Source organism: Rhinoderma darwinii, chromosome 12 (genome assembly GCF_050947455.1).
Source record: "Rhinoderma darwinii isolate aRhiDar2 chromosome 12, aRhiDar2.hap1, whole genome shotgun sequence".
In the NCBI taxonomy this organism is placed as follows: Eukaryota; Metazoa; Chordata; class Amphibia; order Anura; family Rhinodermatidae; genus Rhinoderma; species Rhinoderma darwinii.
In genome coordinates this window covers 33,592,329-33,616,310 of record NC_134698.1, presented here as the reverse complement: position 1 = coordinate 33,616,310, position 23,982 = coordinate 33,592,329, and the positions used below count along the sequence as shown (strand labels likewise).

The 23,982-nt window shown below is 40.4% G+C and overlaps 1 protein-coding gene across 1 annotated transcript in view; it reads left to right on the top strand.

The window, feature by feature from the left end:
* Positions 1-287: 287 nt before the first annotated feature.
* LOC142664504 (uncharacterized) overlaps positions 288-23,982 on the top strand; it is an 85,997-nt gene continuing 62,302 nt past the window's right edge. The window contains exon 1 of the mRNA XM_075843598.1: positions 288-371. The gene's annotated coding sequence lies outside the window, so the exon portion shown is untranslated. The remainder of the gene's footprint in view (positions 372-23,982) is intronic.

Below are 23,982 nucleotides of genomic sequence, written 5' to 3'. Positions count from 1 at the left end.
AATTATTTCAGCCATATTTTGTAACGTATCAGCTGTTGACAATATCCTTGCGACTGTTTTATCCATTTATTTCATTTTTAACAATCGTTGTTCTCTATTAATATCTCATCTGTTATTCCCCTATATGTCCTTCCATTGGGTTCACTCACCCATCCTTTTTCCCATCCCTCCAACTCTTTTCCTCTTCTCGTTTCGCCTTCTGGGGATCTTATATTGTTTACCTCGTTTTGCCTTTTTTCTTTTTGGCCCTCTGCGGCCTCCTTCTCTGCACGGTTGCCATAACTACAGGAAATTATTTTGTGCCGTTCCCTAACAGCTTTATCAATTCCTCTACTGCCTGTGCTTCTCTTGTGGACTTAGCCAGGATACACGTAGATATTACAGAATTATTTTAACAGTTTATTGTCTCTCCTGCTGTCTTTTAAGTGTGTTCCTCTGCTTTTTTGTTCGTTACAGCGTACAATGTAATATTGTGTATCCTGGTTTATTTGACTTTACATTGTTCTCACATCTTACATGCATCAACAGAATGATGCAGTGTTGATTGCATGATCACTCTGTTACGTTGCTTGTTGTTTTTTGGCTGGATTGCGAGTCCTGCATTTAACATCTGTTTATATGACGTCACTGACAGCTGCTCTCTCCATGAGCTCTGCTTTCGCAGGTTTTTTTTTTTTGGGTGGTTCTGATTTTCATGTTTCTCATTCTCATGTTTGGCTTATTACTAAAGATGTTTCTTTGTACTGTTTGTTCTTCCTTGGCCTGACGAAGACACATGTCCTGTGTCGAAACGCGTTGCCTATATTTAATAAATCAAGGAATTTACCATTGTTAACCGTTTACTTACTAGTAGCGCTCTCCTGTATATCCATACCTTTTTCTTCCAACTCTAGTCCATGGGCTGTTTCTAGTATTGCAGCTGAAGTAAATGGGACTGAACTGCAATACAAGAAAAAGTCTATGGACAAACGGACAATAGTAATGTGATACAAGAGCATGATCGGGTTGTAGTTTACTGAAACATAATTGTAATGTACAACCGGCTTTTATTTTGGATTGTACGGACTAGAAAAGCTGCAATGTTGCTTGCTGTATGACAGGTGACCGCAACAGGCCTAGGAAGAAAATATTAAAAGCTTTGATATTTTATCTGCCACTAACCCAGGTGGGCCGAGCTGAGGAATGGGAACACTTTGTGCCATGATTGGAATGGTGCTAACTAAAAAAAATGTACGAAGTCTAACGTAATCACCCTTGACCATTTCACATGGATTTGGACTCTTTTACAAGGGAATCCCAGAAAATCTTTGGAATGGTGACTGCTGTTGAGCATGACTGCTAAGTTAAACCTTAATGCACTACCTTCAATTCTGTACCTCCCATCTATATACAGGATCATTTGCAAGTCATCAGCATTTGCTAACCTAGGGATGTGCAAAGCCCATAGCCCTACGAAGAGTTTCTTTAAGGTGATAACTGCAAAACCCCTAAAGGGGGTATTACACTGGGCAATTCTCGGGCAAACAATCGTTCATAGAACACTCATTGCCAATAATTGCCCTGTGTAAACAGGGCAACGATCAGCAGATGAACGAGCAAACGTTCGATCGTCTGCTGGTCGTATCGTTTTAAAAAAGTAAAGTAATATCTTTGTCAGCAGCACATCTCCCTGTGTAAACAGGGAGTCGCGCTGCCGTCAGCATAATAACGTATGGGGACGAGTGATCGGAGTAACGACTGTTCGTCCCCATCCATAGCTCCTTGTGCCAGGAGCAAATGTGCGCCGATCAACAAGCTGTTTTCTTGATAGACACTCACTGCACCGGCCAAAATCGGCCAGTGTAATAGGGCCTTTAGACTCTGCCCCTCTTTTAGGCCTTATCTTAATATCAACAAAGTAGGTCCACTCTCTGTACAGAGATTAGTTTGTAACAGTGAGATAAGAGACGGGTCAAGTAAAGAATGGAAGGTTGCAGTGATAAAGACCTAAACCAGATGAGTAGTTTAAAGGTGTCAAACCAGCAAATAGAAGCACACTAAAGGGAAAACCAATAGAGCTAAGCCAGGAACTAAGCTAAATGTCAAGATACCAGGATTTATGACATCAGACCAACAGGTTAGAGACACCGGCAAAGATAGGGAGACTATTTGAGTTTAAATAGAGGCCCATATGATGTAATGGAGAAGGTCAGAGGTGAACCGTGACAGCAGTGATCAAGAAGCAAAGGTGCAGCAGAATAGAAAGGTTTAGGCGGCTGAAAAGTGGGAGAAGTCCTCCAACACATTGCTGCAGGGGCGTAAATAGAAAAAATGGGCCCCATAGCAAACTCTTGACTGGGCTTCCCCCCCCCCCAGGTGCCACATGCAGCCCCATTATAGATAGTGCCCCCTGTAGATTGTGCCATACAGCCCCCCTATAGACAGTGCTATACAGCCCTGCCTATAGACAGTGTTACACGCAACTTGTAGATAGCGCCCCGAACCTCCCCCTTGTAGATAGTGCCATACAGCCCCCATGTAGATATCGCCATAGAGACCCCCTGTATATAGTGCCAATACAGCTCCTCCTGTATATAGTGCCACAAATCCCCTCTCCCTTGTATATAGTGCCACACAGCCCCCCCTTGGTTGATAGGGCCACACAGCCTCCCTTAGTAGATAGTGGCACACACAAACCCCTGTATATTGCGCCACACACAGCCCCATGTAGACAGAGCCACATCCCTCCCCTTTGTAAATAGTGCCATACAGCCCCCCTAGTAGTAAGTGCCACACAGCCCCCCTTAGTAGTGCCACACAGCCCCATGTGTGTAATGCCACACAGCTGCCCCTTGTGTATAGTGCCACATAGCCCCCCCCCTTGTGTATACTTCCACACAGCCCCCCAAGTAGTACAAGACAATGGCATATCCGAGAAAGTTGTATCAGCCAGGGGATGTCAATCAAATATGGAAAAGTGGGTTTGGAGGCAGTACCATGTGACTCTTCAGGATAGCATCACCACCTCATGGCCCTTTAATGAGTAATTAGCATATAGTGTGTGCCGTTTTAAAAGTTGATTTTTATAGATTTTGCTGCATTTGAAAAAAACTCAAAGGGTTAAAACTACCAGACAGGTTGCGATAAAATATACAATGAATTGAAAACAATTCCGTCTGCCCTGCAATTTTGTTATTATAACTAATCCTATATAATTACAGCTCCAGAAACAAGCTCATACGTATATACAGTACCACAACCAAGCTCAGTACATAAATACAGCACTAGAACCAAGCTCTGACATATATACAGCACCAGAACAAAGCTCTGACATATATACAGCTCCAGAACCAAGCTCAGTACATATATACAGCACCATAACCAACCTCAGTACATAAATACAGCACTAGAACCAAGTTCAGTACATATATACAATACCAGAACCAAGCTCATACATATACACGGCACGAGAGCCAAGCTCAATACATATATACAGCACAAGAACCAACCTCACTACATAAATACAGCCCCAGAATCATGCTCAGTACATAAATACAGCACCTGAACAAAGCTCAGTACATATATACATCCCCAGAACCAAGCACAGTACATAAATACAGCCCCAGAACCAAGCTCAGTACATATATACAGTACCAGAACCAAGCTCATACATATATACAATAACAGAACAAAGCTCAGTACTTAAATACAGCATCAGAACAAAGATCAGTACTTATATACAGCACTAGAACAAAGCTCAGTACATATATACAGCCCAAGAACCAAGCTCAGTACATATATACAACACCAAAACTAATATAGCTCAATTTAGTGCAACCCATGCTGTATAGGTTTGTACAGCGTAAAACTACAGCACCCATCATGGCCCGAACAATGGTAAGGATATGCTGGGAGATGCTGTTTCACAAAAAAAAAACAATCATACCACCCATCATCTCGCTGCAGATCACACAGTGAATACAGTACTGATTAGAGGCAGAATAAACATTTCCATTAAGTGACTCACCAGTGACGTCTCAGATTCTAGTTCTTTTTCTCTTTTCTTCTCCCTCCAGTACAGACCTCTATGATGGATTTCTCCCGACCATGACCCATTTCTGCAGTTTTCCTCTCAGATGTCTTCAGCTTCTCACTTTTAAAACATTTCTGCACCTATAAACGAAGATAAAATTCTCAACACCTCTAAATATAATAGCGCCATACACTGCACCTCTAACTATAATAGCGACATACACTGTGTCCCTGATTATAATAGTACCATACACTGTGTCCCACACACACCCGGCCCCCTGTAGATAGTGCCCCTATAGCCCCCCTATAGATAGTGACCCCCATAGAGCCTCTGTAGATAGTGCCCTACATAGAAGTCCCTGTAGATAGTGCCACACATACAGCGCTCTGTAGATAGTGCGCACATATGGACTCCAGAACTGCAAGGCAATAGTGCTAACCACTGAGCCACCATGCTGCCCTACATAAAGCTTCCCCTATAGATAGTGCCTCACATATAGCCCACCCCTGTAGACAGTGCCCTACATAAATACCCACGTAGATAATTCCCACACAGGTAACCAACCCCTGTATGTAGTGTCCCTCATATAGCCCACCTCTGTAGATAGTGCCCTACAAATAGCTCCCCCTATAGAAAGTGCTCCACATATAGCCCACCTCTGTAGATAGTGCCTCACATATAGCTCCCCATTATATAGTGTCCCACATATAGCCCACCCCTGTAGACAGTGCCCTAGATATAGCCCCCCTGTAGATAGTGCCCCACAGGTTACCCACCCCTGTATATAGTGTCCCTCATATAGCCCACCACTATTGGTAGTTCTCTACAAATCACTCCCCCTATAGATAGTGCTCCACATATAGCCCACCCCTGTAGATAGTGCCCTACATATGACTCCCCCTATATATAGTGCTCCACATCCCTAAATATAGATCCCCCATGTAGATAGTGCCCCCTCTATAGATAATGTCACTCACAGTTTTTGGTGCTAGTGGTATATTTGAAGCCTTCCACCGCAGGACTTGATATTTTGTATACTCTACAAGAATTTATAATTAAATCACTGGAATAGGACTAGAGAAACTCTAGTCCTATTCCAATGATTCACTCACAGTTTTTGCAGTAAAATCGCATGACGTCGTCGCGCCGCTAGCGTCTTTGAAAGGCGCTGATTGGCGGCGCAAGTCATTTTTCCCCGCTAATCAGCATCATTGTAAGGTGCTGGATGGTCGGGCACAGAACGTGCCCAGCCATTCAGCGCTAATGCATGTATTTGTACCTGCGTGCTATAGACACAGGTACAATTACTGCAAGAGGGGGTGGCTGTCGCTAGCACCGGGGCCCTCTCCGGTGCTAGCGATGCCACCAGGCATGAGGGGGTCCATGCCGCCCGGCCCATAAATGTTAGAGGCTCGGTGGTGCGGGTTCCATAGTAGCGTCGCTTCAGCTATAGCAGACATACCGGCGGCCAGCAGCGCCACCGGGCATATGGGGGGGCATGTCGGCGGGTGGCATTGGCCCCGTAGCAGCCGCTATAAAACTGTTGAATAAATTGTACTTTTCCAAGGCGCTGCACATGTCAGTAAATGAAATGGCCAGCGTATTATTCTTAGATAACACATGATTGATATGCTCACAAAAATCTTTGTATTGCATCTATGTCAGCTATAAACCCATAAAGTGTATAACCTTTCTTGTAGCTTGCGCTACATTAGCTAGTAATATATCATTAGCTTGAAAGCCTCAGCCGCTACTGATTCACAGCCAACGTTCTCAGTCATTTACTCAAAACTATAAATCACTGAGTCATGGAGATTATAATCAATTCATACAATGTTTAGTCACTTGCTCCTATAAACCCGAGGTATGTCAATAATTATTTTTTTTACACATATTTATTATTTTTTACATATTAGCGTACAATATAATATTTCACACTGACATTTTATATGAAATGGTCATAATTCATTAAGATTTACAAGGCAAATATATATACAAGTAAAGTCTTTTACATATTTGTGCTAAAAAAAACATTAGTTTTCGATGTATGGGAGAATGTGTAGACTAGTGTCTGCTGTGCAGATTATAGTTACTTTTGGTTGGAAAAACATCCATCAAAGGGAAGGCTTTAGAATTTGGGAGCAATACAATATCCAGCAAGGATTGGCGGACGGTTGGAGGAGTTTAATACCCAGCAAGGTTTTACACTAGGAAAGTAGGGCAATGGTAATTTTTACCAAAACTTGAACCAAATTGTTAGGCAGGCCCAGGGGCATAATAAGTAGAGAGGGGGGCCTTATAGCAAAGATCAAAATGGTCCCTCCATGGTAGTGCTGGGTTATGCCACCCAGCACAGAAGGACCTACAATAGTGTTTACTTCCACCTCCACAACCTTTCAAAGACCATTGGGACACTCTTCCCCCTGGTTTGCTAACAATGAAGTTCTTCTGGTCCGGTTAGGTATTCAAAGAAAGGAATATGATCAAAGCAACGCAGAGAATATTTGATGTAATATAATGGGTGCAAGCCTTTACAGGAACCTGATCCAAGGTTCCACAAATGGAAACAACAATTTTCAAGGAACAAGGCAGCACATCCAATAATAGGAATTTTATTTACCCACATACGACGAGAAAGGTCCTACTGGTCTAAAACGTCGCATGTGGGTAAATAAAATTCCTATTTTTGGATGTGCTGCCTTGTTCCTTGAAAAACGGTTAGGTATTTGACACTTAGGAAAAAAGGAGATGGCAGGGATGACTTGGACCTTTCCGTCCTAGTCTGCATTGTCTGCCAAAATGGTACACTCGCCATTAGCCAGGCCCCTCCATTATCAGGTTGACAATTTAATAATAGACGTTGTCAAACTAACCTGATTTGTTTTTATGAGGAAAAAACATGAGGGTCGCTGTCGATATAGTGTTTTGGACTTTTGTAAAGTCGTTTGATGTTGTCCCTCTTAAGGGTGTTTTACACAGTATGATTATCGGGCAGACGAGCGTTGATACAACACTCGGCCGATAATTGCCCTGTGTAAACAGGGGAACGATCAGCAGATGACCGAGCAAACACTCGATCATCTGCTGGACGTATAGTTTTAAAAAAGTGAAATATTATCGTTGTCGACAGCACATCTCCCTGAAATGTGCTGCCGACATTATAATAATGTATGGAGATGAGCGATCGGAGTAACGACCGCTCCTCCCCATCCATAGCTCCGTGTGACAGGAGCAAGCGAGCGTCGATCAACGAAGTCTCGTTGATTGGCGCTCGCTGCACCGGCCACTTATTGGCCAGTGTAAAAGGGCCTTTAAACACCTAATGGGTAAATTAAGGTCTATAGGTTTAGAAAGTATAGTTTGTAATTGGGTTAAAAATTGTCTCAAGGACCGTATCCAGAGAGTTGTGGTCAATGATTCCTACTCTGAATAGTTACTGGTAATAAGTGGTGTGCCCCAGGGTTCAGTGCTTGGGACCACTATTCTTCAACTTATTTATCAATGATCTAGAGGATGGGATTAATAGCACTATTTCTATTTTTACAGATGACAGCAATCTGTGTTATTTTTTCAATCTATGAAAGATGTTTATAACCTACAAGTTGACTTAGATCTTGGAAGGTACGGATTCTCCTTTTCGGACATCCAGCTTTTAAGGAATTTTAAGGGCAATGCTCCCTGGAAAAAGTATGCAAATAGCTCTCCCCAGAAGTAAGAAAACTGTCTCTTTAACAGCCAGTACCAGAGTAAGCCTTTGAACCAGCCGATTATCCCCTAATAGCAATAGCATGTAAATAGCAAGTGTGGCATCTAAGGGGTTTGTAGCCGAGCAGCACCCCCGCAAATCAATTGCAGGACTGCTGATGGTTGCTATGGCAACCAGAGACCTAACAATGGCCTCCTGCTCTTCCAAGTATGGAGGCGGGGCCTAATAGGTTTGCTGACAGTAACAAACTGACAGCTCTAATACATTGCACTTTGTAGGCAAAGCAATGCATTACAATAGCAATCAGTGATTTATGACTTCAAGTCTCCTAGTGGGACTAAAAAAAAAAGTTTTAAAAAAGTAAAAAATGTAGTATAAAAAAATAAGGTTTCAAGTTAAAAAACAAAAATCGCCTTTTTTCGCATATCTTTTATTATTAGAAAAAAACTAAAAAATATACATAATTGGTATCGCCACATCCATAACAACCCAAACTATAACACTATCACTTAATATATCCCGCATTCTGAACACCGTAAGAAAAAAAAGGAAAAACAATTATATAATTGCTGTTCTTAGGTCACATCTCCTCCCCAATAATTTAATAAAAAGTGATCAAAAAGTCAGCCCGTTCCGCCAAAAAAACAGCCCTTACAAAGCTTCGTCGACGCAAAAAAAAAGTGACTTGTGGAGGAAAATCCTGATGTGCAGGGAAACATTCATTCCAGTAGTAAAAAAGTAATATATAGTTATATAGTTACATAGTTACATAGTTAGTACGGTTGAACAAAGACACATGTCCATCAAGTTCAACCAAGGGATGGGAAAAGGGAAGGGAAATATACATATTTCATATCACCGTAATCGTACTGACCTGCTGAACGAAGTTAAGATTTCATTTATACTGCACCGTGAACACCGTAAAAAAAACAAAAAACAATGCTAGAATTGCTGTTTTTTAGTCACATTGCCTCCCAAAAAATGGAATAAAAAGTGATCAAAAATATGCATGCCCCCAAAAATGACACAAATAAAAACTATGGCTCTTCCTGCAAAAAAAAAAAAAACAAACAAAAAAAATCCTGATGTGCAGGCCAGAGAAAAACATTTCTTCAGTTTCAAGAAGTGGTTATCAAGACCCTGATCTTTGTAAACCATAGAGGGGAGGGCCATAGCACATCTGCTTGAAGCGAGGGCACCCGTATTATACCCAGGGGGACACTTTCCCAGTAAAGTTTCCCAAGCTACAAAGGACGAAAGGTCCCAAAACGGTGCCAATTGTGTTGCAGAAGGGGGATAAGAAAGGACACCATCTATCAGTGCGACACTGACCTGTGCATAACGAATTGCTTCAAAGCATATCACACATCTATGGATAATTTTATTATTTACCCCATTAACCCCATTCAGGACCAAGGGTCATCGATGCCTCAATGACCAGCCTATTTTTTCAAATCTGACATGTGTCATTTTATGTGGTAATAACTCTGGAATGCTTTTGCCTATCCAAGCGATTCAGAGATTGTTTCTAGTGACATATTGTACTTTATGTTAGTGGAAAAATGTGGACAATAAATTCATAGCTTATTTGTGAAAAACACCAAAATGTAAAGAAAATTTTCAAAAATTATAATTTTTCTAATTTTAAATGTAATCTACTTGTAAAACAGAAAGTAATACCACACATAATTGCTGCTAATTAACATCCTCCATATGTCTACTTTATATTTGCATTGTTTTTTGAACATTATTTTATTTTTCTAGGACGTTAGAAGGCTTAGAACTTTAGCAGCAATTTCTCACATTTTCAAGAAAATCTCAAAAGGCTATTTCGTCAAGGACCAGTTCAGTTCTGAAGTGGCTTTGAAGGCCTTATGTACTAGATAGACCCCATAAATCACCCCATTTTAAAAACTGCACCCTCAAAGTATTCAAAACAGCATTCAGAAAGTTTATTAACCCTTTAGGCGTTTCACAGGAATTAAAGCAAAGTAGAGGTGAAATTTAAAAATTTCATTTTTTTGCCAAAATTCATTTGTAATACATTTTTTTCTGTAACACAGAAAGTTTTACCAGAAACATGCAACTCAATATTTATTGCCCAGATTCTGCAGATTTTAGAAATATCCCACATGTGGCTCTAGTGTGATAATGGACTGGTAGCACCTAGAGGATTTTGGGGTCTGCTTTTTTTAGAATATATTTTAGGCACCATGACAGGTTTGAAGAGGTCTTGTGGTGTCAAAACAGTGGAATCTCCCCAAAAGTGGTTTTGTAAACTACACACCTCAAGGAATTTATCTAGGGGTATAGTTCGCATCTTGACCCGACAGGTCTTTTGCTATATTTATTGGAATATGTCTGTGAAAATTAAAATCTACCTTTTTTCTGAAAAAATATAAAAACATTTTTTTTACAAGGAATAAAGAATAAAAAGCACCCCAAAACTTGTAAAGCTATTTCTGATGATTATGGCAATACCCCATATGTGGTAATAAATTGCTGTTTGGACCCACGGCAGAGCTCAGAAGGGAAGGAGCGCCATTTGGCTTTTGGAGCGCAGAATTTGCTTGGTAATAGTTCTGTTTGGGGTTTTTCTGGTATTTCAGTTTATAATGTGGAGGTATATGTAAGCTGGGCAGAGTACATCAGGGCATAATAAGAGGGTATAATAATGGGGTAAATAAATAATTCATAGATGTGTGGCCAGTGTTGCACTGATAAATGGTGCCCAATCTTATCCGCTTTTGGACACTCTGCACAATTTCTGTCGCTATATTCTGAGTGCCAGAACTTTTTTTTATTTTTTCTCCACCGAAGCCGTGCGAGGGCTTACTTGTTGCGGGACAATCTGTAGTTTTCATTGGTACAATTTTAGGGTACATGTGATTTTTTGATCACTTTTTATTCGATTTTTTGGCAAGCAAAGTGACAAAAAAAACATTTTAGTTTTTTTACAGTAATCACTGTGCGCTATAAATGGCATTTTACTTTATTCTGCAGGTCGGTAGGAATATGGTGATACCATATGTATATCGCTTTTTTTTAATGTTTTGTGGCGTTTGCGCAATAAAATCACTTTTCTATAAAATTATTTCTTTTTTGTGTCACCATATTCTGAGGGCCATCGTTTTTTTTATGTTTCAGTCAAAAAATCTGTGTAAGGGCTTGTTTTTTGCGGGACGGGTTGTAGTTTTTATTGGTATTATTTTGGGTTACATGCAAATTTTTTATCACATTTTATATATTTTGGGAGTGGTGATGACCAAAAAAATAGTGATACTAGCATTGTTTTTTAATTATTTTTGCGGTGTTCACCGTGCGGGAAAAATAATATTATAGTTTTATAGTTGGGGTCATTACGAAGGTGGTGATACCAAATATGTCTACTTTTTTAACGGTTTATTTTTTTCTATATAAAAGACTTATAGGAAAAAAAGCAGTTTTTGTTTTTGTAACTTATAACTTGTTTTTACACTTTTATAAAACATTTTTATTACTTTTTTTTTTTTTACTTGTTTTACTTGAAGACCTGCAGGACTGATGGCTACTATAACACATTACACTACCTAGGTAATATAACGTGTTATGAACTGTCAGTGTGACGTTGACAGTCACACTGTCAAGAAGCCTATGAGGACCAGCTGGTCCTCATAGGCTTCCGTGAATGGCAGACCGGAGGCCATTGTATGGCCTCCAGTTTTGCCATGCAACCGACGGCAGCACCCGCAATCGGTCCTCGGGAAAGTTTGTTTTAGCAACAAACTTTCCACTTTGTTGCTACAACAAACTTTCCCTGTGATCAAATGATCGGAACCTGAACCAATCATGTCTCCGGAACCAGAGGCAGGGGTTAACAGTGTGATCCGGGTGTCAGCACTACTCTGATCGCGCTTTTAGCACCCACTATGAATTCACGTCGGCGCTGCACAGAGCCCAGCTAGCGCCGACGTGAATTTACTGTGGCCGGTTAGGAAGCAATAATACGGTGATCATATTCTCTGTAGCTGAACCAATCGGGTCGGCTGTCAGTGAGCAGGTTGCTGGGGAGCCGGGGACACTGACACAGCCGGTGTCCGAGCGCTTTTCACAGCGCTATGCCGGCTGGAACAGAGATCTGTATATTCACGCCCTGGTAGCACGGGGTATGTGCGAAAAGGACGTGTATCTACAGATTGCTGGCATGAAAGGGTTAATATACCCTCTTATTATATCCTGATGTTCTCCGCACAGATTACATATGCCCCCACATTATAAACTGAAATACCTGTAAAACTCCAGACAGAACAACTACCAAGCAAAATCTACACTCCAAAAAGCCAAATGGCGCTCCATACCTTCTAGCCCTACAGCGTGCCAAAACAGCAGTTTACATCTACATGTATGGCATCGCCATACCCAGGAGAACTTGCTAAACAATTTATGGGGTATGACTTGTGGCACGAGCTGGGCATATCATATTCTACACTGAAACGGCATATCACCTGTTGGGTCTAAATGCTTACTACACCCCTTAATAAATGCCTTGAGCGGTGCAGTTTTCAAAATGGGGTCACTTCTCAGGGGTTTCTTTTATTATTTGCCCTCAGAGCCCTGCAATTGAGAACCAATACTGTGTAAATTGCTAATTTAGGCCTCAAATGCACATGGTGCTCTTTTACTCCTGAGCCCTGTCGTATGTGCAGGCAAAAGATTAGGGCCACATGTAGGGTGTTTATAAAATCAGAAAACACTGTATAATAATAATTAGGGAGCTGTCTTTTCATGGTGGCACAAGCTGGGCACAACAAATTGGCCACTGAAATGGCATATCTATTGGAAAATTTCCATTTTCACTCTACACACTAATTTACACCTGTGGGGTCAACATTCTCACCTAGTTTAATGCCTTGATGGGTGTAGTTTCTAAAATAGGGTCACTTTTGTTTTGGTAAATCAGGGGTTTTGCAAATGTGACGTGGCGTCCGCAAATCATTCCAGCAAAATTTGTGCTCCAAAAGTCAAATGGCCCTCCTTCCTTTCTGAGCCCTCCCGTGTCCAGACAGCAGTTTATGACCACATATGGTGTATTGCCGTACTCAGGAGACATTGCTTTACAGATCTTGGGGTGCTTTTTCTTCTTTATTCCTTGTGAAAATGAAGATTTTGTGCTAAAACTACATTTAATTGTAAAAAAAATAAACTTTTAATTTTCAGGGCCCAATAGTAATCAGTTCAGCATAAATCCTTTGAGAGTCAAAATTCTCACTATACTACTACATGAATTCCTCAAGGGGTGTAGTTTCCGAAATGGAGTCACTTGTCAGGGGTTTCCACTGTACTGGTGCCTCGGGGGCTCTGCAAAAAGCGACATGGTACCCAGAAACCAATCCAGCAAAATCTGCTTTCCAAAAGCCAAATGGTCTTGATTCTGAGTCCTGCCGTGTGTCCAAGTAGCAGTTTATGACCACATATGTGATTTTTTTAGTACCTGAGAGAAATTGCTGTCGTATGTGCAGGCAAAAGATTAGGGCCACATGTAGGGTGTTTATAAAATCAGAAAACACTGTATAATAATAATTAGGGAGCTGTCTTTTCATGGTGGCACAAGCTGGGCACAACAAATTGGCCACTGAAATGGCATATCTATTGGAAAATTTCCATTTTCACTCTACACACTAATTTACACCTGTGGGGTCAACATTCTCACCTAGTTTAATGCCTTGATGGGTGTAGTTTCTAAAATAGGGTCACTTTTGTTTTGGTAAATCAGGGGTTTTGCAAATGTGACGTGGCGTCCGCAAATCATTCCAGCAAAATTTGTGCTCCAAAAGTCAAATGGCCCTCCTTCCTTTCTGAGCCCTCCCGTGTCCAGACAGCAGTTTATGACCACATATGGTGTATTGCCGTACTCAGGAGACATTGCTTTACAGATCTTGGGGTGCTTTTTCTTCTTTATTCCTTGTGAAAATGAAGATTTTGTGCTAAAACTACATTTAATTGTAAAAAAAATAAACTTTTAATTTTCAGGGCCCAATAGTAATCAGTTCAGCATAAATCCTTTGAGAGTCAAAATTCTCACTATACTACTACATGAATTCCTCAAGGGGTGTAGTTTCCGAAATGGAGTCACTTGTCAGGGGTTTCCACTGTACTGGTGCCTCGGGGGCTCTGCAAAAAGCGACATGGTACCCAGAAACCAATCCAGCAAAATCTGCTTTCCAAAAGCCAAATGGTCTTGATTCTGAGTCCTGCCGTGTGTCCAAGTAGCAGTTTATGACCACATATGTGATTTTTTTAGTACCTGAGAGAAATTGCTTTACAAATGGTGGGTGCTTTTTCCCCTTTATTCTTTGTGAAAATGTAACATTTTGAGCTAAAACTACATCTTATAGGAAAAAGATATGCTTTTTTATTTTCACTGCCCAATGCTAATCAATTCACCAAAAAAAAACTGTTGGGTCAAAATTCTTACTATAGCCCTAGATGAATTACTCAAGGGGTGTAGTTTCCCAAATTGAGTCACTTTACAGGGGTTTCTACTGTACTGGTACATCAGGGGCTGTGCAAATGCGACATGTTGCCAAGAAACCAATCCAGCAAAATCTACATTTAAATGGCGCTCCTTTCCTTCTGAGCCCTGCCGTGTGCCCAAATAGCAGTTTATGACCAAATATGGCGCATCACTATATTTGGGAGAAATTACTTAACAAATGTTTGGGTGCTCTTTTTCTTTAGTCCTTGTAAAAGTAAAAAAGTTCAGCCCAAACTACATCTTATTGGGAAAAAAATAAATATTTCATTTTACCTGCTCAATTCTTATAAAATCTATGAAGCACTAGTCGGGTCAAAATGCTCACTACATCCCTACATTAAGGGGGGTAGATTCTCAAATAAAGTCACTTTTTAGGGATTTCCACTGTACTGGTAACTCAGGGGCTCTGCAAATGTGACTTGGTGCCCAGAAACCAATCCAGCAAAATCTTCACTTTAAAAACAATTTGGCTCACCTTCCCTTCTAAGCTCTGCCGTGTGTCCAAACAGCAGTAAATGACCACATATGGGATGTATATGTAGTCAGGAGAAGTTGTTTTACAAACCTTGAGAGGCTTTTTCTCCTTTATGGAAATGAAGAATTTTTTTTAGCAAAAATTCCATTGTAAAAAACTTAATTTTTTCATTTTCATGACCCAATTCTAATAAAATCTATGAAGCACCTGTGGAGTCATAATGCTCACTGCACCGCTAGATTAATTTCTTAGGGTGTAGTTTCCAAAATTGTGTCTTTTTTGGGGTGTTTCTTATGTTTTGACACTACAAGACCTCTTCAAACCTGACATGGTGCCTATAATATGTTCTAATAAAAAGAAGACCCCAAAACCCTCTAGGTGCTTCTTCATTGCTGAGGCCTGTGTTGCAGTCAGGTAGCACACTAGAGCCAAATATGGGATGTTTCTAAAAATTTCAGAATCAGGGTAATAAATATTGAGTTGTGTTTCTCTGTTAACACTTGCTGTTTTAAAGTAAAAGAAAGAATCAAAATGTAATATCTGCAAAAACAAAAAAAGGAAATTACACCTACACTTTGCTTTCATTCCTGTAAAAAGGCCTAAAGGATTAATAAACTTCCAAAATGCTGTTTTGAATACATTGAGGGGTGCCGTTTTTAAAATGGGGTGATTTATAGGGTGTTTTTGACATAAAGACCCATCAAAGCCACCTAAGAACTGAACTAGTCCCTAAAGATTTAGGTTTGGAAATTTTCTTGAAAATGTAAGAAATGAATGCTAAAGTTCTAAGCCTTGTAATGTCCTAGAAAAATAAAAGGACGTTCAAAAAAATTATACAAACATAAAGTAGACATATCGTCAATATTAACTAGTAACTATTTTGTGTGGTATAACTCTCTGTGTAACAAGCACATACATTTAAATTTAGAAAAATACAAATTTTTCCAAATTTTCTCAAAATATCTGTGTTTTTCACAAATAAACACATAATCTAACAAATTTTGCCTCAAACATAAAGTACAATGTGTCACCAGAAAACAATCTCAGAATCACTTGGATAAGTAAAGGAGCTACAAAATTACAACCACACAAAGTGAGATATGTCAGATTTGAAAAATTAGGCTCTGTCTGGAAGGCCAAAACTGTCTGCAAAGGCAAGGGGTTAAATATATTTTTGGAAACTTAGCACTGTTAAAAGCATGGGTACATCTTTATACCATTTGTTCACATCACCCACCTTACCCCTGGTTGAACATCTGCGTAAGGGGTTTGTTCAGACGTTCCGTCGGAACGGAGCCCTGACTGACACAAACGGAATACATAGGTTTCCGTTTCCATCACCATTGATTTCAATGGTGACAGATCTGGTGCCAATGGTTTGAGTTTGTCCTCGTTGTGCAAGGGTTTCTGTCATTTTGACGGGATGAATACCGTAGTCGACTAGTGAACGAAGCCTTAGATGTAAAATAATTGATGTAATGTACCGGTAACCCACAATAAGTAATATAAGTAATAAATAATATGGGATTTAGGCTAGATAAGATCATTTCAATAAATGGTCAGATAAGTGATGCATTCATACAATTTTATTTACCAACATTTTGAGATTTTCAATGTGATGTTTTGTATCATAAATGAGCAATCAAACTATTAGGAAGAATTATTTAATGTTATTTTATTTTACTGCCTCACAAAACTGCTGTCTTCGCCATGTAATATGTTATGTTTTTCAGAAATCAGCCAGTATGATTCACTGACAGTTACTGACACATTTATTGTAGTAAGTCATATAAAACAGATATAGTTGCCTGCAAAACACAATTTCTATAAACTTGTAAAATATAAATGCTGTTGTAAATGGCTTACATATAGAACTACACCTTAGTTCAATCCAAAAAAGAATGTTTACTTAACCCCTTAACGCTCCATGACCTACTATTAGGTCATGCTAACTAGAGCGTTCGCTCTCAGTGACCTATAGGTCATGGAGTAAACACGGCGCCGTTCGCGAGGGGCGCGTTCATGAGCTGTGACAGCTGCTGTTTCAGACAGCAGACTATCACATCTTAATGTGCAGGGACCGATCGCGGAGGTCCCCCGCCGATTAACCCCTTAGAAGCCGCGTTCAATAGCGACCGCGGCTTCTCAAGGGTTAAGCCATAATTGATGGCCCGATCCACGATAGCGGGCCACGGTGGCTACTATGGCAACCAGAATCCTAACAATGGACTCTGGCTACGCCATCGACGGAAGCCTAGTGGGTCCTGACAAAGAACACATAGCGCTCCTTCCCTTCTGAGGCCTCTAATGGGCCCAAACGGCATCACCACAAATGAGGTATTGCTGCACTCAGGACAAATTGGGCAACAAAATGGGGTATTTTATTCCTTGTGAAAATAAGACATTTTGAGCCAAAACTACATATTATTGGAAACAATTTTAAAAAAAATAATTCCCAGCCCAATTCAATCAAATTCTGTGAAAAAACTGTGGAGTCTAAATGGTCACAACAACGATAAAAGAATTCCTTGAGGGATGTAGTTTCCAAAATGGGGTCACTTCTGGTGGGTTTCCATTGCTTTGATACCTCTGGGGCTCTGCAAATGCGACATGGCACCCGAAAACCAATCCAGCAAATTCTGGACTCCAAAGAACACATAGCGCTCCTTCCCTTCTGAGGCCTCTAGTGGGCCCAAACGGCATCACCACAAATGAGGAATTGCTGCACTCAGGACAAATTGGGCAACAAAATGGGGTATTTTGTTCCCTGTGAAAATAAGAAATTTTGATCAAAAATGACATCTTATTGGAAAAAATGACATTTTTTTAATTTCACAGCCCAATTCAAATACGTGCTGTGAAAAATCTGTGGGATCAAAATGGTAATAACAACCATAAATTAATTCCCTGAGGGGAGTAGTTTCCAAAATGGAGTAACTTATGGGGGATTCCTACTGTTTTGGCACCTCAACACCTCTCCAAACCTAGCATGGTGCCTATAATATATTCTAATAAAAAAGAGGCCTCAAAATGCACTAGGTGCTTCTTTGCTTCTGAGGCCTGTGTTTTGGTCCACGAGCACACTAGAGCCACATGTGGGACATTTCTAAAAACTGCAGAATCTGGTTCTCTGGTAAAACCTTCTGTGTTACAGAAAAAAAAATAATAGAATTGAAATTCAGCAAGAAAAATGAAATTTGCAAATTTCACCTCCACTTTGCTTTAATTCCTGTGAAATGCCTAAAGGGTTAAAAACTTTCTAAATGCTGTTTTGAATACTTTCAGGGGTCTAGTTTTTACAATGGGGTGTTTTATGGGGGTTTTTAATTCATAGGCCCCTCAAAGCCACTTCAGAACTGAACAGGTACCTTAAAAAAAAGGCTTTTGGAATTTTCTTAAAAATATGAGAAATTGCTGTTTATGTTCTAAGCCTTGTAACGCTCAAGAAAAATAAGAGAATGTTCAAAAAACGATGCAAATCTAAAGTAGACATATGGGAAATGTGAACTAGTAACTATTTTGGGTGGTATAACCGTCTGTTTTACAAGCAGATGCGTTTAAATTAAAAAAAATTCTATTTTTTCTAAATTTTCTCTAATTTTTGCAATTTTTCACAAATAAACACTGAATATATCGACCAAATTTTACCACTAACATAAAGCCCAATGTGTCATGAGAAAACAATCTCAGAATCGCTTGGATAGGTTTAAGCATTCCCAAGTTATTACCACATAAAGTGAAATATGTCAGATTTGGAAAATGGGCTCTGAGCCTTAAGGCCAAAACAAGGCTGCGTCCTTAAGGGGTTAAAGGGACTGTCCGAGATTATTACATTTTTAATATTGTGAAATGCCTAAAGGGTTAAAAACTTTCTAAATGCTGTTTTGAATACTTTCAGGGGTCTAGTTTTTACAATGGGGTGTTTTATGGGGGTTTTTAATTCATAGGCCCCTCAAAGCCACTTCAGAACTGAACAGGTACCTTAAAAAAAAGGCTTTTGGAATTTTCTTAAAAATATGAGAAATTGCTGTTTATGTTCTAAGCCTTGTAACGCTCAAGAAAAATAAGAGAATGTTCAAAAAACGATGCAAATCTAAAGTAGACATATGGGAAATGTGAACTAGTAACTATTTTGGGTGGTATAACCGTCTGTTTTACAAGCAGATGCGTTTAAATTCAAAAAAATTCTATTTTTTCTAAATTTTCTCTAATTTTTGCAATTTTTCACAAATAAACACTGAATATATCGACCAAATTTTACCACTAACATAAAGCCCAATGTGTCATGAGAAAACAATCTCAGAATCGCTTGGATAGGTTTAAGCATTCCCAAGTTATTACCACATAAAGTGAAATATGTCAGATTTGGAAAATGGGCTCTGAGCCTTAAGGCCAAAACAAGGCTGCGTCCTTAAGGGGTTAAAGGGACTGTCCGAGATTATTACATTTTTAATATTGGCCATAAGTAGTCATTTTAGTACAATTCAATTTAATTTCCAATGTATTCATATTGAATATTTTGATGCCTTTATGATAAAACTAGTCCCCATATCAATGGGCGTAGCCACATGTGAACAATTCTAAGCCTCTACATAGCTTCTACCCTACATTATGCACAGCCGCCATATGACCTTATCATGTTGCCCCCTACTAGTCATAGATCTGGTGCTGTATAAATGATGAGGTCACAAGCCCATTGTACAGAGCTGTGCTTTATACAAAGTATGTAGAAAGGGGGACATGTAGGCAGTGGCGGATTATCATTAGGGCGGTTCGGGCGGCCGCCCGGGGCCCAACGCTCCCAGGGAGCCCATAGCCACCCGAACCCCCTCATGCCCAGTGGCGTCGCTAGCACCGGAGGGTGACCCGGTGCCAGGACCGCACCTGTCATGAGACGAGGGGAGCTTTGCTCCTACTTAGCAGCCGTGGTCTGTGCTGCTTTAGAAGCTCCCCCTCCAGCCCCCCTTCCCTGCTCTAAATATCTCTCTTCCTGCTGCTAGCTGTCAGGACATGGGGGAGGGGAGATTGTCGGCGGGCTCTGTGTCAGGCTGTGAGCAGGAGAAGAGCTGCAGTGAAGACTCACAAATATCCTACATAAAAGGTAAGTGCATGTGTGTTTACAATGTGTACTTTATATGTGTATAATGTGCATACTCATGTGTACTTCATATGTGTATAATGTGCATTCTCATGTGTACTTTATATGTGTATAATGTGCATACTCATGTGTACTTCATATGTGTATAATGTGCATTCTCATGTGTACTTTATATGTGTATAATGTGCATTCTCATGTGTACTTCATATGTGTATAATGTGCATTCTCATGTGTACTTTATATGTGTATAATGTGCATTCTCATGTGTACTTTATATGTGTATAATGTGCATACTCATGTGTACTTTATATGTGTATAATGTGCATACTCATGTGTGTGTGATGTGTATAATGTGCATACTCATGTATGTATGCATGTATGTATGTATGTATATATATATGTGTGTGTGTGTGTATATATATATATATATATATATTTCCGCAGCAATACAGCAGAAACTAGCAGAAATTTTGCTGCAGAAAAAAGCACCATTTCCTGCATTTTTGCTGCCGAAAATGGTGCGTACTTTGCTGCGTTTTTCCCAATGTTGGGGGATGGTGACGTCTCCTCTGAAAAAACGCATCAATTCTGTCCACTTTCTGCAGCAGGAATTGACATGCTGCAGTACGAGAAATATGCACCGCAGGACAAAATGTCTGGTCGGAAATTTTACGCAGCGTCTGGATGAGATTTGGTAAATCTCACTCACTTTGCTGCTACCGTATTCTGCGTATTTTCCGGGCGGAAAATACGCAGCAATTCCGTTAAGTGTGGACAAGCCCTAATACAGTAGCAGCAGAGTTGATTAGATGTGAACAATTCTCATCACATGCTGCGTAAATGATAAGTGGGGGAAAAAAAAGCTCAGAAATTGACCTGCAGTGCAGTTTTTTATTCCGCAGCATGTCAATTGTATTTGCGTAAACGCTGCTGATTTGTTTCGGGTTTTCCCCATTTAATTCAATGGGGAGGTAAAACCTGCAACAGATAGCAGATGTTATGTAAAAACGCAATTTAGAAAAAATAAAAATCTTATACTTGCCCAGAATTCTGTTTCTTCGTCCGGGCCGGCCTCCTGGGATGACATTTCACCCCATGTGACCACTGCAGCCAATCAAAGGCCAATCACAGGCTGCAGCAGTCATATGGGATAAGATGTCATGCAGTGTAGCGACGCTGTGTAGCACTATATACAAGGGGGGGGGGAATGGAGAGCTGTGTGGGACTATATATAGGGGGCTGTGTGATGCTATCTATAGGGGGCTGTGTGACGCTCTCTACAGGGGGTTCTGTGTGTGTGGCGCTAACTACAGGGGGGCGTGTGTGGCTCTATCTACAGGGTGTGTGTGTGTGTGTGTGTGTGTGTGTGTGTGTGTGTGTGTGGCTCTAGCTACAGGGGGTGTGTGTGTGGCGCTGTCTACATGGGGGGTTGGCGCTGTGTCCCTGCACAGTGTGATACTGTCAGTATGTAGGGACACAGCCCTGTGAAAGGGGAATCGTAACACCCATTTGTTAATGCTTGTGCAAAAAGGTAGTGTTAGCAATAGTTACGGCGCGGCGGGGTGGCGGTGGAGAAGGGGGGCCCAAGTTTGGTTAACAGCCCAGGGCCCATGATCTTCTTAATCCGCCACTGCAGGGACTGTCACTGTTTACATGTAGCTGCTGCTAGCGATAAAAGGTGCTTTGGATTTTAAATACAAATACATTAGAATTAATAGTATTAACATTACCAATACTATACTATGGTAATGCTAATATATTTAATCAACTACAACTCTTTAACCCTTTTAGGATCATGTGTTTATTTTTTATCTGAGCATTTATAGCCTTTTAGCGTTTAGCCTTTATAGCCTTTTTTGCATTATTGCCTGCCAATGTAAGGGTAAGTTCAGACATGGCGTAAATATTGCAGATTTTCCGCAACAGATTTTGTTGCGGAAAATCCTCAGTGTAATACAGTAGCAGCAGAGGGGATGAGATTTGAACAAATCTCATCCACACGCTGCATAAATGAGTGTAAAAAAACAATTAGAAATTTACCTGCAGTGCGGTTTTTTAATCCGTAACATGTCAATTGTATTTGCATAATCACTGCTTTTTTGTTGCAGTTTATTGCCATTGAATTCAATAGGGGTTAAAACTTGCAACAAAGAGCAGATGTTGCACATTTTTGCGGTGCGGAAAAGCTGAGATTCTGCTGCAAAAATCTCAACTTTTTTTTATATACTTAGCCAGTCAGCACGGCCTCCAGGGATGATGTTTCATCACATGTGACCACTGCAGCCAATCACATTTTGACATGCCTGCGCTCTTTTGCCATGTTTTTCGCTGCGTTTTTTGCCCACGACCATTGAAGTTAATGCAAGAACATGTCTATTCTTGCCGCTTTTTTTTCCACGCGAGCTGCTAAAAGCAAAAAATGCCTCTGTCTCCCATTGAAATCAATGGGAAGCGATTTTGGCAGTTTTTTGGCGCAATTTCCACATCAAAATCAGCGCCAAAAAACTAAGGCAGATGGGGTAACAAAGGGTAACAAACCTTAGTTTTTACCCCTAGGTGTTGCAGTTGCTTTTGACTGAGTCATCTAAGGGGGTTAAACGGTCAGAATCAGAGTTATCTCGGATCCCAGACTATTCCACGGGAGGTCTGCTGCTATTTACTGCTGAGTGTGTGCCGTATATTTACAGCACTTTGCAGACAGTACTTTTACTTTACAGCATGTTCATAGATGAAATATGCATGACATCTGGAGGAAATCCACCCATACCACTTGCTTTTAATGCCATCTGTATTCACCGGTTCAGAGGCAGCAGAATCACCTGGAGATCCCATATTAACCTTTACCACTCTCTTCAAAGGATACAGCCCTGCAGAGGCCCAGGTATATCAGTCATACCCTCAACTGTCACCGTATAATTGGGGGATCCAAATTCCATGATGAATCTCCCCCACCAACTTTGATACCAACTCCAAGAACTCTCACCCACCAACTGCCACGAGAAGATACATTTTTGTCTTAATAAGCTTGCGGGCATGGCCAGTGTATCCGTGAGGTGAGCGACTGGAACGCAGCTGTAATATGCAGACAACTCCTATCCTTGCAGTTAACCTTTTCAGTGCTGTGATTCAAAATAATCACACAACTGTACAAGAGAGGGTGCCCCCTTGTAATACGGATTATCAGCAGCTTAATTGCCCAGCCAGCATCTTCATGGAGGCAGCCTAGTATCTGACAAAGGTTCCCAGGGCTGTCTCTTATAAAAACTTGTAGTATACCGTAATAGTCACCAGTGTATATTTGGATGCACAGGCACAATATTCTGGCATGTAGCAGCATGCCATTTTTATTGTTTCTAAGTGAAAATATATTGGACTAATTTTTTTTAAAACAAATAAAAATAAAACAATTACCTAAAAATAATTAAATAAATGTAAAAAAAGACACAAAACGCATTCGATTGTTCAAATAAATTATATTTTATTTCATAAAACACATAAAACATAACATAACCCATACTTATTTAATTTCCCTAGGACCGTAACAACCTGTGCTTCAAAACAGCCGCTCTCCCCTGAAGACTCCACTTAGGCCTTATTCAGAATAACGTATTTAAAGGGAACCTGTCACCAGCATTTCACCTATTAAACCAGCAATACCAGGTGGTAGGGGGTGAAACATCATTTCTATATAACCTATAATTGTCTTCTTAGTCGGCTCTGTAGCTTTAGTATTCAGTTTTTTTGTGCTCCCACACCGTATGCTAATGAGCATAAAAGAGTCATATCTTTGTTTGAAAAGAGTCAGATCTTCATTCCTCAAGTCTTTCCGAGTTTACCCCGCCTCCTTACTTTTGATTGACAGCTCCTCGCCTTCCCCCAGCACACAAAATCCCGCACTTGTGCATTGATGTCCTCTTCTGGTGCATACGCACAAAGGGACACCAGATTATTACAATAAAAAGTGCTAAATGTTTGCAGGCCGTTATTTACAGTCGGAGGAGGACTTTAGGAGCGGGGATAACGCCAATGAACTTTTGATAGCAGCAGCCAGTGAGGGATAAGTAAAGTTCAATAGGTGAAATGCTGGTGACAGGTTCCCTTTAAGTCCATGTGCTGTCCATTGAAATAACTGACGGTGCACGGACCCATGCAAATCAATGGGGCTATTCAAACATGC